Below are 12806 nucleotides of genomic sequence, written 5' to 3'. Positions count from 1 at the left end.
GATGTATGGTGTCTGGACAGGAGGAGAGGCTGCAAAGGCATTCTCCTTCTGTGTCTGACTGTTGAATTCTCTAGGTGTCATGTGCGCCCATCAGCAGTGAGTGAGTTTCCTTTGGTAAATGAAGGGTGGCTGAGAGAGACCCCAGGGCAGCAGAGTCTACAGACTGCAGTCAAAAAATGCAAATTCTGGTGGCCTAGCTGCCCCTCTGATTGATGTTCCTTAGCACTGTGCTTTAGAGGGGAGCAGCAGGAGAGGTGGGCCTCCCCCTTGGGCTGGCTATGCAGAGGGCATAATAGGTTGCAGTTACCGGGGATGAAGTGGCTTGGTGGGCTCACGTGCTAGCCTTCTGACTGTAGATCGGGGTTAGGTTGCAGGGAGTGGAGCGTGGGCTCAGTCTGACCGCCACGAGGATGTGTGCCCACTATAGAAAAACCCACCCTGGAGCATGAGGCTGGTTGGACACGGGTGCGCACGTATGCTCAGAACTGGAATGCTGGGGGTCTCAGGGCAGTGCTGAGGTGCGTTAGCAGAGCCATGTAGAACTGGATAGGAAGTAGGCTCTGCAATGGGCTTGGTTCTCACCCTTTAACAGTCCCTCTCTTCCACGAATGTGAGACTTCTCTGCATGTGTTTCTAAACAGAGGAAGCAAATGCAATAATGATAAATCCCTAAACGTGGTAAGCGTCTGGAATCCAAGGTGGCAGTTTTGGGTCAGCCATGGTCAGGATTTAGTAATGGGTTCCCAGTCACTGCATAGTGAATAATGCCTCTGAGCTAGCTGTTTGTATGGTCCTGCGGTCCCCAGACTTCCCGGAGCTGCTAGGGAATCCTTTTCAGACTGGATACTGCTCTGTACACACCTTCTGCCTTGCAACATATGCATATTGGATAGCCTCCCAGCTTTGCTCTCTCCTGGATTCAGTTGATTAATACAGAAGCGGTTGCTTTGGGACATGTCACATCTCTCTCTCCTCCAACACAGACTCCTTTCTGGTTTGGTTTTAAATGCGTTTCTCTTTCAGCGTGCAGTCAGGCTTCAAGGCTGGCTAAGAATCTCCTCGTCTCTGCGAGCTTTGGGGGATGAGCTGGCCTGGATTTTTTCCCATGGGGCAGGATTTCCAGCGCTCTGCCTCCCAACCAGGTGGTGATCCTCACATAGGATTTTCATGGCTGACTCATTTTTGAATGAGGTCCAAGCACTAAGGAGTTTCCACAAAGCAGTCCTGTGCTGTCCAGCTACGGAGTGGGAACGGGGTTCTCCACCGGCATGGAATTTACCATTGGATCAGAGTCTTTATTGAGGACAATCTTGCTGTTGCACAAAGTGTGTATCTCCTACGATGGAGCTTCATTGCTCTCCCTTCCCTTTCTGTTTCTGCTTATCCCCCTTCCCTTCTGCTGTGAAACATCACCTACTCTGCAGGCTGGTGCCCTCCACACAAGTCATGAATCCCAGGGCCTGTGTCCAGCCTGCACCTGACATAGGAGCATGGATAGTTGATGGTGGTCTCCCGTCTTCATAGCCCTTTCAATCCACATGCACCCCAAGGCACTGATGATTACAGTACATAGAAATAAACAGCAAATGAGGCATTTCTCCCACCCGTTGAAAGGATTGAAAATATGGCTGTGTCTGACAGCACGAGAGCTGGTTGGTTGGTTTTTCCACAAAAAATATTTTCATTGAATGAAATGCGGTCTCTTGATTAAAAAATGAAAAAAGTCACAAATTCAGTGTTCTTTGAATTTTTTCATTCTTTGATGAAATCTGAACACACAACCCCCACCCCCGTTTCGTCTCTTTCCGTTCCACGCTTTCAGTGGGGGGGAGGAGAGAGAAGTGTGTGTGTGGGGGAAGAGACCCAAAACCCTTAACATTTTCAGTTTAGAACAAATGAAAAGTCATTCTCTTTTGAAACCTGTGGAATGAAAATGACTTCAAAATTTTGGGGGAAAATTTGTTCCCACTTTCCAACCCTCTCTGAACAGAGCAGCGCCTGGGAGAGGCTGTGAGGAACACTGCTGCTGCATCCAGATGAAATGAATAGGGTTGTCCAAACGCGAGCGTGGCTGGGCGCTGGGGCTAAGACCCTGCCTTGGATGAATAGTATGGCAGGGTTTTAAAGGACTGAGAGGCACTGAGGCCTGGGTTTTGTCTTGTCCAAAAGCATTGTCTCCTAGTGAGCTGATTGGGAGGGGGGAGCGAGCACCTACTCAATGACCGAGGCCCACTGATTTCTGCAGCACCTGGATGCTCTACAGAAGTCTCCCTGCTAATACTGACCCATCCTGACCTTCCCTAGCTTGTGCATGCTGACAGGAGCACGGCCTGTGATATATGGCAGCAGGCCAGAGAAGGGCAGCAGAAATAATTAGAGGTCTGAGTGCAGGGGGATTTGGAGACCAGGACGGTGCAGCTGAAGAAGTGGTTTATACAGTAGCAAATGGCTTGGGGGAGCCATGCTCCTGCTCTCTGGTGCAGAAACGGGGGCTCTCCCGTTAAAAGCCAGCCGGCAGAAATGGATACAAGAAAGCTGTTTATGCACAGGATATAACGAGCCCGTGGCATTGCCCACCACAGAATGTCCTTGAGGCAAAGAGTTTCGTAATTCTTAAAGAAGCCAGATTGTGTTTGGATGTAGGGTTATGTCCTGACTTGGTGGGTGGCCTATGTCAGAGGCTTAGGAAGGTGTAAAATGCACCTATCTGAGCAGTCCTCCTCTGGAGGGGACTGCTGGTGGGGTCCTGTAGCGTGAGGATTGCAAGCTCTTGTAACTTTGTCCTAGCGAATCTAGAGCGGTTGCTGTTCTTATTGGCTTGCTCCAGTGAGGCAATTGTTACCTTCTCATGAAGGCCTTGTTCTCCTTCCCTTCTTGTTAACAGGCCTCGCTTCACTGCAGCCCTTCTGGTGTCAGGAGGGATGGAGGATGCTCCCTTCCATGCCTAGTAACTGCTGCACCTGAGTAGAGATGGAGTGCTGCTGAGCAGACCAAGGCAAAGTTAAATCTCCCTCTCTGGAGTGAGAGCACATGGGGCTCAGAACCTGAGCAGGGGCTTGTTCTCAGTGGATCAGGTTCAGAACGATAAACGTCTGGCTTGCCTTATAACCCAGTATATGAGGCACATAGACCTGCCTTGCATGGCTACAGAGAAGGACGTAAGAGGGTTTCTTCATCTTTAGGTTTTCTTGTCATGGGGGGAGGGAATGACTACAAGCCCAGGGAGCTGTTTTTTGGGTGCTCCTTGCATATGTGTGGGCACCCAGGAAGGGCTTGCCAAGCCCTGCTATTCCTGTACCGCCCGTACTGCAGGTTGGGAGTTTGTGATAGCTTTGAGCGTTGAGTGAGACCTGCACAACCAGCGGCGTGGATGTGATTGGGCATCCTTTGAATGCACTGGGGTTAATAAAACATATTGTGTGGAGTGGTGTTGGTCTCCTGTGTGTAGAATACAGTGTGTCCCTCACTTTTGTGTGTGTGGGAGAGGGGGAGGGGGTTCTCCCTTCACACACTGCGAAAGCTCACTCTTTGCATTTTGCTTTGGGAATAAAGGGAGTGGAGCGATAACTTCATCGACGCCTCTTTGGAAATAGGACACGTGGCAAGAAGCGTGCTGGCTGGTAATGGAGGCTTTAATTGGCAGAATATGTATCCATCACTTTTAATGCTGCAGTTGTGGGAATTTCTGCCTCTCTTATGCAGGGGAGCCTTGACACTAAAAATACAAGAGTTATTTTTTATGTAGTATCATTAAAATGGTTTTTAATTGAGTTCATTTCTGCAAGTTCGATGATAAATTTTTAAGCACTTCGACTCACAGAGACACTTTTGCAGTAAGCTGCTTTCCTCTTGTGTGCGGCTCTAATTGATTCTACTTGTGTATGGGAAGAGTTTAGTTCTTTCTCTCTGGCAGAATGCAGGGACTTTGTCTGCAGCTGTGCCAAGGAGGAAACAGACCCTTGAGAAGCCCAAGGACTTGAAATATATTTCTCGCTTGCTGTTGTCTTTATTCATAGCCAGAAATGCTTTGGGGACGCCTCAGTCAAGGGGCAAGGGGAGATCTAAGAGGGGAGGAAGGGGTGTGCAGGGGCCATCCTGTCCCCCATTCTTCCATGGTTTTTCTGTTCTGGCCCCATGTCAATGAGAGATTAGCTGGTGCTCTGGGTCAGTTGTTCACCTGAGACGCAAGTTTGAGTCTGTTTGCTTGCGGCCACAGGTTGCATTTGGGTTGTCTCAGTCTGGCCTGTGGCGAATGTCTGTCTGAAATGCTACTTCGTGGTTTGAGATAATACGCTGCTTACAAGAGGTTCAGGCTTGGAACAAGCAAGGGAGGAGATGGTGGGGCAGCTGCATCTGCCAAACTATGGAGAGCTGAGGGCTGGAATAGTGTGGGGAGCCTTCAGGTCAGGATTGAGGTGCAGTTGGCAGAGTTGCAAGGATGAATTGCAGGTCAGGATGGAGGTGCCTGAGGAGAGCTGTACTTGGAAACCTTGCTCGTTGCCCACTCTGTGTTACCTCTGGCTCCAACCAGGGTGAATCAGTCTTTCGGTTACAAGCAATAATAATTGATCTATAATTTGCCCTCAGATTTTAACAAGAGAAATAACTCTCCCCAGGCTTTGTTTCTAAGCAGAGCCTGAGAGTCGTACAAACTAGGAATGGCCTTGGGTGCTCGGCGTGTAATGTTGTCTGCTGCCCTCTCTGGCAAATATCCACAGACCTCAAACCCCCCAAACCGTTTTGTTTTTTATTTTGTATTTGACTTGAAAGCTCTGTAGATGTGAATGGCTAATGACAGCCCTTCCCTAGCATGCACACGCCATCTCTGGTGAGGAAATGCCCGGCAGAAAGTGTGTGTCCTTTTCCTCATGTCTGTTTTCACCCGACTTGTGCCACTCAGCGCACATCACTGGGAAGCGACAGTCTGTGCCAAGTAAGGGCTGGGATTGCATCTACCCAGCCAAAACATGAATAAAAATAAAATAAGAACCCTGCTCTCTCTCGGTGTGAGTGGAGGGCTGTGTGCTGGGCTGCGGGGTGTGAGCGGCTGTGTGCGAGGGGAGGGCTGTGTGCTGGGCTGCGGGGTGTGAGCGGCTGTGTGCAAGGGGAGGGCTGCGGGGTGTGAGCGGCTGTGTGCAAGGGGAGGGCTGCGGGGTGTGATCTGGGATGTGGATTGTGAGCTGCTGTGTGTGAGTGGAGGGTTGTGTGCTGGGCTGTGGGCTGGAGCAGGGGTAGGGGAGAAGTTACCGTTTAGGCTGATGTTGAAGATGGTTTATTGAAAGAAATGGTCTGATGAGCTAGAGGCCAATCCGGGGAGTCTGGCGTGACTGGAATATCCCAGATGCAATTCTCTCCGTGCTGATTCTCAAGGTTTGAGTGGCCACAGCTGTAAAACCAGAGATGGCTGTTGCTTAGCAGGGCAGTTCTCCGAGCAGATCCCTGGCTCATGTACTGCGATGTGAAAGGATGCTGGACCCAGCCAAGCACCAAAAATGTTTGCAGGAGGTGGGTGGAAGGCACTTGTCAGGAATTGGCTGCATATGAAAGATCCACATGTTTGCTGGGGACGTTCAGCTGGTCTCTGGTGTCCCGAGAGCATAAAGCCATATGGGAAGCCTTGGCTTGGTCGCACAGGCCTGGCTGGGGATTTGTGTTCCCCACTATGACCTTGGTGTGGAAAGTGCATTGGGTGCAGACTGCGGAAGCCAACTGGGGTACAGCCCTTCTGGTCTGTGATTGCATTCCCCATGGCATAGCTCTCCCCAGCCCACCTGAGCCCCTGCTCCTGAGGGCCCTGCGGGTCAGAAAAGAGAAACTGAGGGCTCTTGCTGGGAAACTGAACCCAGATCCCAGAATGTGGCACCATCCGTTCCTCCCTTGCCTTTCAGTCCTGTCTCAGCCACATTCCCTTCTCCTTCTCCACTGCCTCTGTGTGGGCACCCGCCGCTTAACATCGGGCTGTATGTTGGGGTAACTTGTTTATCTGTGTTTTGGGTCTTGGGAGGGCTCTGTGTTTTGCAATAGCCCCAATCAGTTGTGCGTCTGCTAGCTTGACCCGTGGGATTCCGTCCCATTGCAGGGCCTGGCAGGGCTGATGCTCTGCTGTACTACAGGAAGAGAGTGCGAATGGGGGATACTCCATTCTGGCGCTTTCCAGTCCTGATCTATCACTAAACTGTCCCCTGCCCCTGTGGGTGGCAGCAGCAGCCGCTGCTATTAAAACTAGACTAAAGAACAGTCCCCTGGTGTCAGCTGTCTTTTGCCTTTGTCCTCTGCATTTCGTCTGTCTCTTCGGAGTCCACTTCTTTTTTTTAATGCTGGTGACACGCTTGTGTTCCTGGCAGATTCCAAATGGCAGTTTCTGGAAGGTCAGGACAGAACCTGAATGGAAGAGGGGGTGGATTAAGCTGTGGTTCCCTGCGATGAGTGATGGGAGGAAGATAGTCTCTCCAGGCAAAGTTCATGAACGTTCATCATTGGCGATGGGAAGTTTTTGTACGTGCTGATTAACTGCCTCCCTCTGACGTGACGCGGCGAGATAAAATATGAGATGCTTCATTCTTTGACTTAAAACTTAATTAAAACTGTAGATCAAAAATGTAAGACTGCAGGCTTAATAAACCCTGATCAAGCTGTACTAATTCCCTTCACTTTCAATCCAGGGCTCCCTGATGGAAGCATGTGAGAGGCTGAACCCATAACTAGATTAGAAACTCCTCCTATGCAGTATTGATGGGGCTGTCCTGCATGAGATGCATGGCTTCTGAGGAGCCCTGGTACTGTGATGAAGAGTAGATGTCAGCCCTGCTTACATGTAAATAGGAAAAGGGACAAAAATAGGCAGACAGCAGGGACTTGGCCTTGTTGTAGGCCCAGGTATCCTGTCTGCTTAGAGTGTTGGGTGGCCAGGTGGAAGGGGAAGCCGAGTTGCTAGGACAGTTTGACAGTTGTGGGTACGTTTCAGCTTTTCCATTGGGGGGCAGGGGGCGGGAAAAGGGATAAATGAATTTAAATTCCTGATCTTTTGCTTGTTGAATCCCAGCTGTATTTCTAGTGCCCCAGGAAGTTCCCTGTGTTTCTGGAGCACTGATGTGGACCCCAGGCCGTCGCAGCTCCTGTCTGACACTGTGGCAGAACACCAGTGGCCATCAGAACAGTTGCATAACATTTTGAAGTGGCTAAATATTGATTAGGACCATAATTTGTCTGGTAAGACTCTGACTGTAGTCCAGTCGAAATCTCAGCACCAAGGATAATTGGGGAAAATATTTGGGGCTTGGAATTTGGCTCTTTCGAGCACCAAATAATTCCACAAAGTTACAGCTTCAGTCCTTTAAATTCCTTCTCCCAGTCTCCGTGCCTTTCTTGCTAGCACCATTTCATATGCTGCTTGCCCCACCCTCCTCTTCCATATTTCAGGTAGTTGCTTTTCCTGAGCATGTGGCTATGGCACTTCTTTTCTGGTCACACGGGTTCCGTAGCTTCCTCTTCCTCAACCGGTGTTAACTTTCCTGCATGGACAGAAATGAGGGTCATGCTGGTGCAAGGACTTATTGTTTGAACGTGGCAGTCATTTAATAAAATAGGCCAGTGGTTTTCAACCTTTTTCATTTGCTGACCCCTACAAAATTTCACATGGAGGTGCGGACCCTGTTGGAAATCTTAGACATAGTCTGTGCTCCCCCCCGCCCCTCCCCCCCGGGACCGTGGAGTACTGGTTGAAAACCACTGGAATAAGCAAAATATTAGAAAAACTACTGCAGGGAAATGTCCTGTCTGAGATGGCTGAGAATCTAGGAGCTGGATCAGTGGCTTGAGGCTCCATTTCCAATGTCTCCTGCATCACTGTGTGGTTTATGGATGACTCTGTGCCATGAACGACGAACTGTGGTTTGTAATCTATCATTTAAATCAGCTTCTGCACCAAATGACTGGAGAATAGGTAATGTGATGCCAATTTTTAAAAAGGGCGCCAGAGGTGATCCCGGCAATTACAGGCTGGTAAACCTGACTTCAGTACTGGGCAAAGTGGTTGAAACTAAAAACAGAATAGTCAGACACGGTGATGAATGTAATTTGTTGGGGAAGAGTCAACATGGTTTTTGTAAAGGGAAATCCTGCCTCACCAATCTACTAGAATTCTGTGAGGGGGTCAACAAGCATGTGGACAAAGGGGATCCAGTGGATATAGTGTACTTAGATTTTCAGAAAGTCTTTGACAAGGTCACTCACCAAAGGCTGTTAAGCAAGGTAAGCTGTCATGGGATAAGAAGGAAGGTCTTCTCATGGATCAGTGACTGGTTAATGCATAGGAAACAAAGGGTAGGAATAAATGGTCCGTTTTCAGAATGGAGAGAGGTAAATAGGGGTGTCCCCCAAAGGTCTGTACTGGGCCCAGTACCGTTAAACATATTCATAAATAATCTGGAAAAAGGAGTAAACAGTGAGGTGGCAAAATTTGCAGGTGATACAAAACTACTCAAGATAGTTAGTTCCAAAGCAGACTGTGAGGTGCTACAAAGGGATCTCTCAAAACTAGTGACTGGGCAACAAAATGGCAGATGAAATTCAATGCTGATAAATGCAAAGTAAAGCACATTGGAAAACATAATCCCAACTATACATATACAATGATGGGGTCTAAATTAGCTGTTACTGCTCAAGAGAGAGATCTTGTTGTCATTGTGATAGTGCTCTGAAAACATCCACTCAATGTGCAGCGGCAGTCAGAAAAACTAACAATGTGGGGAATCATTAAGAAAGGGATAGATAATAAGACAGAAAATATCTTATTGCCTCTATATAAATCCATGGTACACCCACATCTTGAAAACTGTGTGCAGATGTGGTCACCCCATCTCAAAAAAGATGTACTGGAATTGTAAAAGGTTCAGAAAAGGGCAACAAAAATGATGAGGGGTATGGAACCGTTTCCGTATGAGGTGAGAGTAATGAGACTGGGACTGTTCAACTTGGAAAAGAGATGACTAAGGGGGATATGATTGAGGTCCACACAATCATGACTGGCGTGGAGAAAGTAAATAAGGAAGTGTTATTTACTCCTTCTCATAGCACAAGAACTAGGGGTCACCCAATGAAATTAATAGGCAGCTGATTTAAAACAAACAAAAGGAAGTGTATTTTTCACACAGTCAACCTGTGGAACTCTTTGCCAGAGGAGGTTGTGAAGGCCAAGACTATAACAGGGTTCAAAAAAAGAACTAGATAAATTCATGGAGGATAGGTCCATCAATGGCTATTAGCCAGGATGGGCAGGGCTGGTGTCCCTAGCCTGTATTTGCTAGAAGCTGGGAATGAGTGACAGGGGATGGATCACTTGAGGATTCCCTGTTCTGTTCAATCCCTATGGGGCACCTGGGATTGGCCACTGTCGGACCAGAGGATACTGGGCTAGATGGACCTTTGGTCTGACCCAGTGTGGCCGTTCTTGTGAGGCTGCTGTCTGTCTAGGTTCCCACATTGGCTGTGTTTCAGGGAGGGAGGAAGAGTTCATAACCTGCTGTTGGCTTTGTCACTGTAAGGAAAGATCTCTGAGCAAGAGTCTCAGAATTTTTGCCGACAGGTTCTTGACAACAGCCTGTTGCCATTTGCTAGTTTGCCGTTGCTGGTGATTTACGAGTGAAGTGCAGGGTGCTGGATTAGGCTTTAGAGCTGGGGTCTCCTGACTAGGAACCGAGTGGAACAAGTTAGCCCGTTAGGTCACAGGGCAGGGCAGTTAGTGCACAGGCGCTGGAAGTAGAGGAGCTGGGGGGCTGCCTCACCCCCGGCTTGAAGTAGTGGATCCGCAACCCTCCTGCTCAGCCCCAGACCCCGCCCCACCCCCACTCCACCCCTTCCCCAAGGTCCCACCCCACCTCTTCCCGCCCCCGCTCCACCCCGTCCCTCCTCTTCCAGGTATCCTGGAGCTGCTCCTGGCACTGCTTTCATGGCTTTAGTGGAGGCAGAATCCTCTTTCTGCCCCCTCCTCCCTAAACAGTTAGAGAGGGAAAATAGTTTTCAGTGTAGCCCCTTGTTTTCACTTGGCGATGAACTTTCCAAAGCAGTCACCTTTGTCTGAACTCTCCCATGTTTAGCCTCTACCCAGAGGCAAGTCTTCGTATTTAGAAGATTTAAAATACCAGTTTTTTAGACTCTGGGAAACTTTTTTGTCTCCCACTTCCTATCTCTGGAAGTGAGGGAGAACTGCTCCTGAACAGTCATGAACTGTTCTCAGGGAGGGGAACAGGCGTGAAGATGCAGAAAGTTTGCATGTAAAATATAGCCAATATTTGAAAACCATCCCGGTCACATGTGCAGTTGCAGTATGTATCTGAGCTGTGCTTAGGGATGTAAAAGGAAGAGTATGTGTGGTTAATTAGCTAAGTGAATTCTGCAGGATCAGGTAGGCGAGCAAAGTGTGACAGAAGGGAAATCTCTCTGGGATTTCACTCTCTCCGCCTGGGTGGCATCTTGTCCTGTTCGCCAGTGGAGCTGTTGGTTGCTCTGGGAATAATTGGTGCCGTTGGTTTTCTCTGCTCACACTGAACCCACGTTGCATGGGCCTGGAGAGAGGGGCACTGTGATCGCTGTTGTGACGTCTACATGCTGAGAGTCAAGGCAGCCTCGGAAGCAATCCCTTTAACACGAGGATTAAACTTGCCAGGGATCCTCCTTCCTGAAAGGCCTTGCCAGGCTCCATGGCGCTGACCTGCTGACTTTGAGCCAAGTCTTTGCAGTGGCATTCCTTGGCTTATGGGTCTGTGAATTTGAACGATCTGTGTTAATGGGGCGGGCTTTGCTTCTGCCTCGGCCTCCGCCAAAACTGTGAAAGCAGCAGCTCCAGGACACCTGGGACTTTCAACACAGCTGCAACAGCAGAGCTTGCAGGCTTCCAAGGAGTGTCTTCTTGCACTGTTGGCACGAGAAAAGGCCTTGGCCGATTACTAATGTGCAGCATAAATCGTGGTGGAGACAGGGTAGGTCAGAGGAGGGAGACAGGATCAGTAAAGCATTACGGTCAATGAGAGACAGTCCTTAGAGAAGAAACAGCCTCTAATTATAAAGAGAAGGGAAAACATGATGAGATACATTACAAAGACAGAAAGGGCTTTGCAGTTGCTTTCCGACCTTCTCCCTACCATCCATCATGTCAGTGGAAGAGCAGCTCCTAAATCTGTGTGCTGGGTGAGTGAGAAGGTGCGATGCCCAGGCCCAGAGGCAGAGTGTGGCTCACACCTGCAGGCTGTCCCAGACATGCCCTTGGAAGGGAATGCCCTGACCGAACTTAAATCACCAATATACAAGGTGGGTAAAAGTGGATTTAAATTTTAGAAAGACCAGATATTTTAATTTAAATTAAATAATTTTCTTTTAAAAAACCAAACCTGTTTGAAGTTAAATTTGAAATTAAGACAAACCTATGTTAAGGCCTAAACTTACTACAGTAGACTATAGTCTACTAAAATGAAATTAAAAAAACATTGCATCAATGAGCCCTCTGCTAATTTTAATAAATTAAAGGATGCTACTTTTAAAATTATATACAGAATCATGGGGGAAACATCTTTAACTTTTGAGGTCAACTCAGGCTTTATAAATATGTTACGATGTCATGCTACGTTAAGTAAAATACATTGTCATCTTTAAAATAGAGATAATGCTGGTATTTACATCTTTCCACATGCAAGTAATTTTTAGTTGTGCAGAGAAGCTTTTGCCTTAATTTACTTTTGGTTTCAGTTTAACTAGCAAGTGCAGAAAGAATTTTTTTCCCCATTTGGATTATTTCATTCAAAGTTGAGAAGCTGGCTGGGAGTTGAAAAAGCAAGAAAGCTTGTTTTCCTCTTCCAGTCTATGAATTAAAACCAGGTGGGAGAGGATGAGACTTACTAGTTCTAAAAACCTGAAGAACATAGGGCCAGATTTTCAGAGATGCCTAAAGATGGAGATAGGTGTCTATGGGGATTTTCAAAAGCATCTAAGCAGATTACAGGTGACTAACTCCCATGAGCTAGGGACCTAATGTTCAGGTACTTTTGAAAAGCCCCCTCAGCACCTAGCTCATCTGCATCTTTGGGTGCATAAATGCCTTTGAAATCTGGCCTCTGGTAACAGTCAGTTCACAAACTACGTCTCATACCGCCTTTGTTTAATTAATCAGTTTTAAATGCAGAACATGGTTTTATAAACTTTTCTTATATATCCACGTTTAAGATAGCTTTATTTAACTAATAAAAATACCCTTTAAAATGCTGTTTTTTTGCATTTTTAACTAAATGCCAATTCCTATCCAAATGCAGCTTGACAGAAATCACAAGTAAAACCATCATAATCTGGTAAATAAGAAATGCAACATTTTTACATTTTTTTTACACAGAAAATAGTGAATTAAGAACTTCATTCAATTTATGCTAAGCTATATAATTGCTTAAATAAATGTATGTAGCTGTAGCATATCCTGGTTAGCAAAAAGAAATACCATACTAAGTGCAAACGCTTATATTTAATTGGAATTGACATGTTTGAGTGGTTCATTTTCATTAGTTTGATATAACGATTCTTTGGAAAGATAACTAAAAAAGAACAAATACAAAACCAGATTAAAATCAATTAATCAAATCAAGGTTTCCTGCTTGGTGATTTAAATCATGATTTAAATCAGTGATATAAGTCACTTTGATTTAAATCAATCCACCCTGCCAACATATCCCCAGGTATGGGGGGCCTAGGGGTGGCTGGCTGCGAAAGGGTGGATCACCTTGCTGTGTCTGGGATTGGAGTCCCCACAATTGATCTTTCCACAATCG

General features: G+C 47.2%; 1 protein-coding gene across 26 annotated transcripts in view; it reads left to right on the top strand.

Annotated features, from left to right (window-relative positions):
* Positions 1-12806, top strand: part of RBFOX3 (RNA binding fox-1 homolog 3) — a 355830-nt gene that overhangs the window by 23144 nt on the left and 319880 nt on the right. The window contains exon 1 of one of the 26 annotated variants that reach the window (XM_084647039.1): positions 11188-11304. The exons of the other annotated variants lie outside the window; for them this stretch is intronic. The gene's annotated coding sequence lies outside the window, so the exon portion shown is untranslated. Of the gene's footprint in view, positions 1-11187; positions 11305-12806 lie in introns of those variants that run through there. 26 annotated transcript variants of the gene reach the window in all.

Source organism: Lepidochelys olivacea (genome assembly GCF_965140295.1).
Source record: "Lepidochelys olivacea isolate rLepOli2 genome assembly, chromosome: 14".
NCBI lineage: Eukaryota > Metazoa > Chordata > Testudines > Cheloniidae > Lepidochelys > Lepidochelys olivacea.
This window is presented reverse-complemented; position numbering and strand designations above follow the sequence as displayed.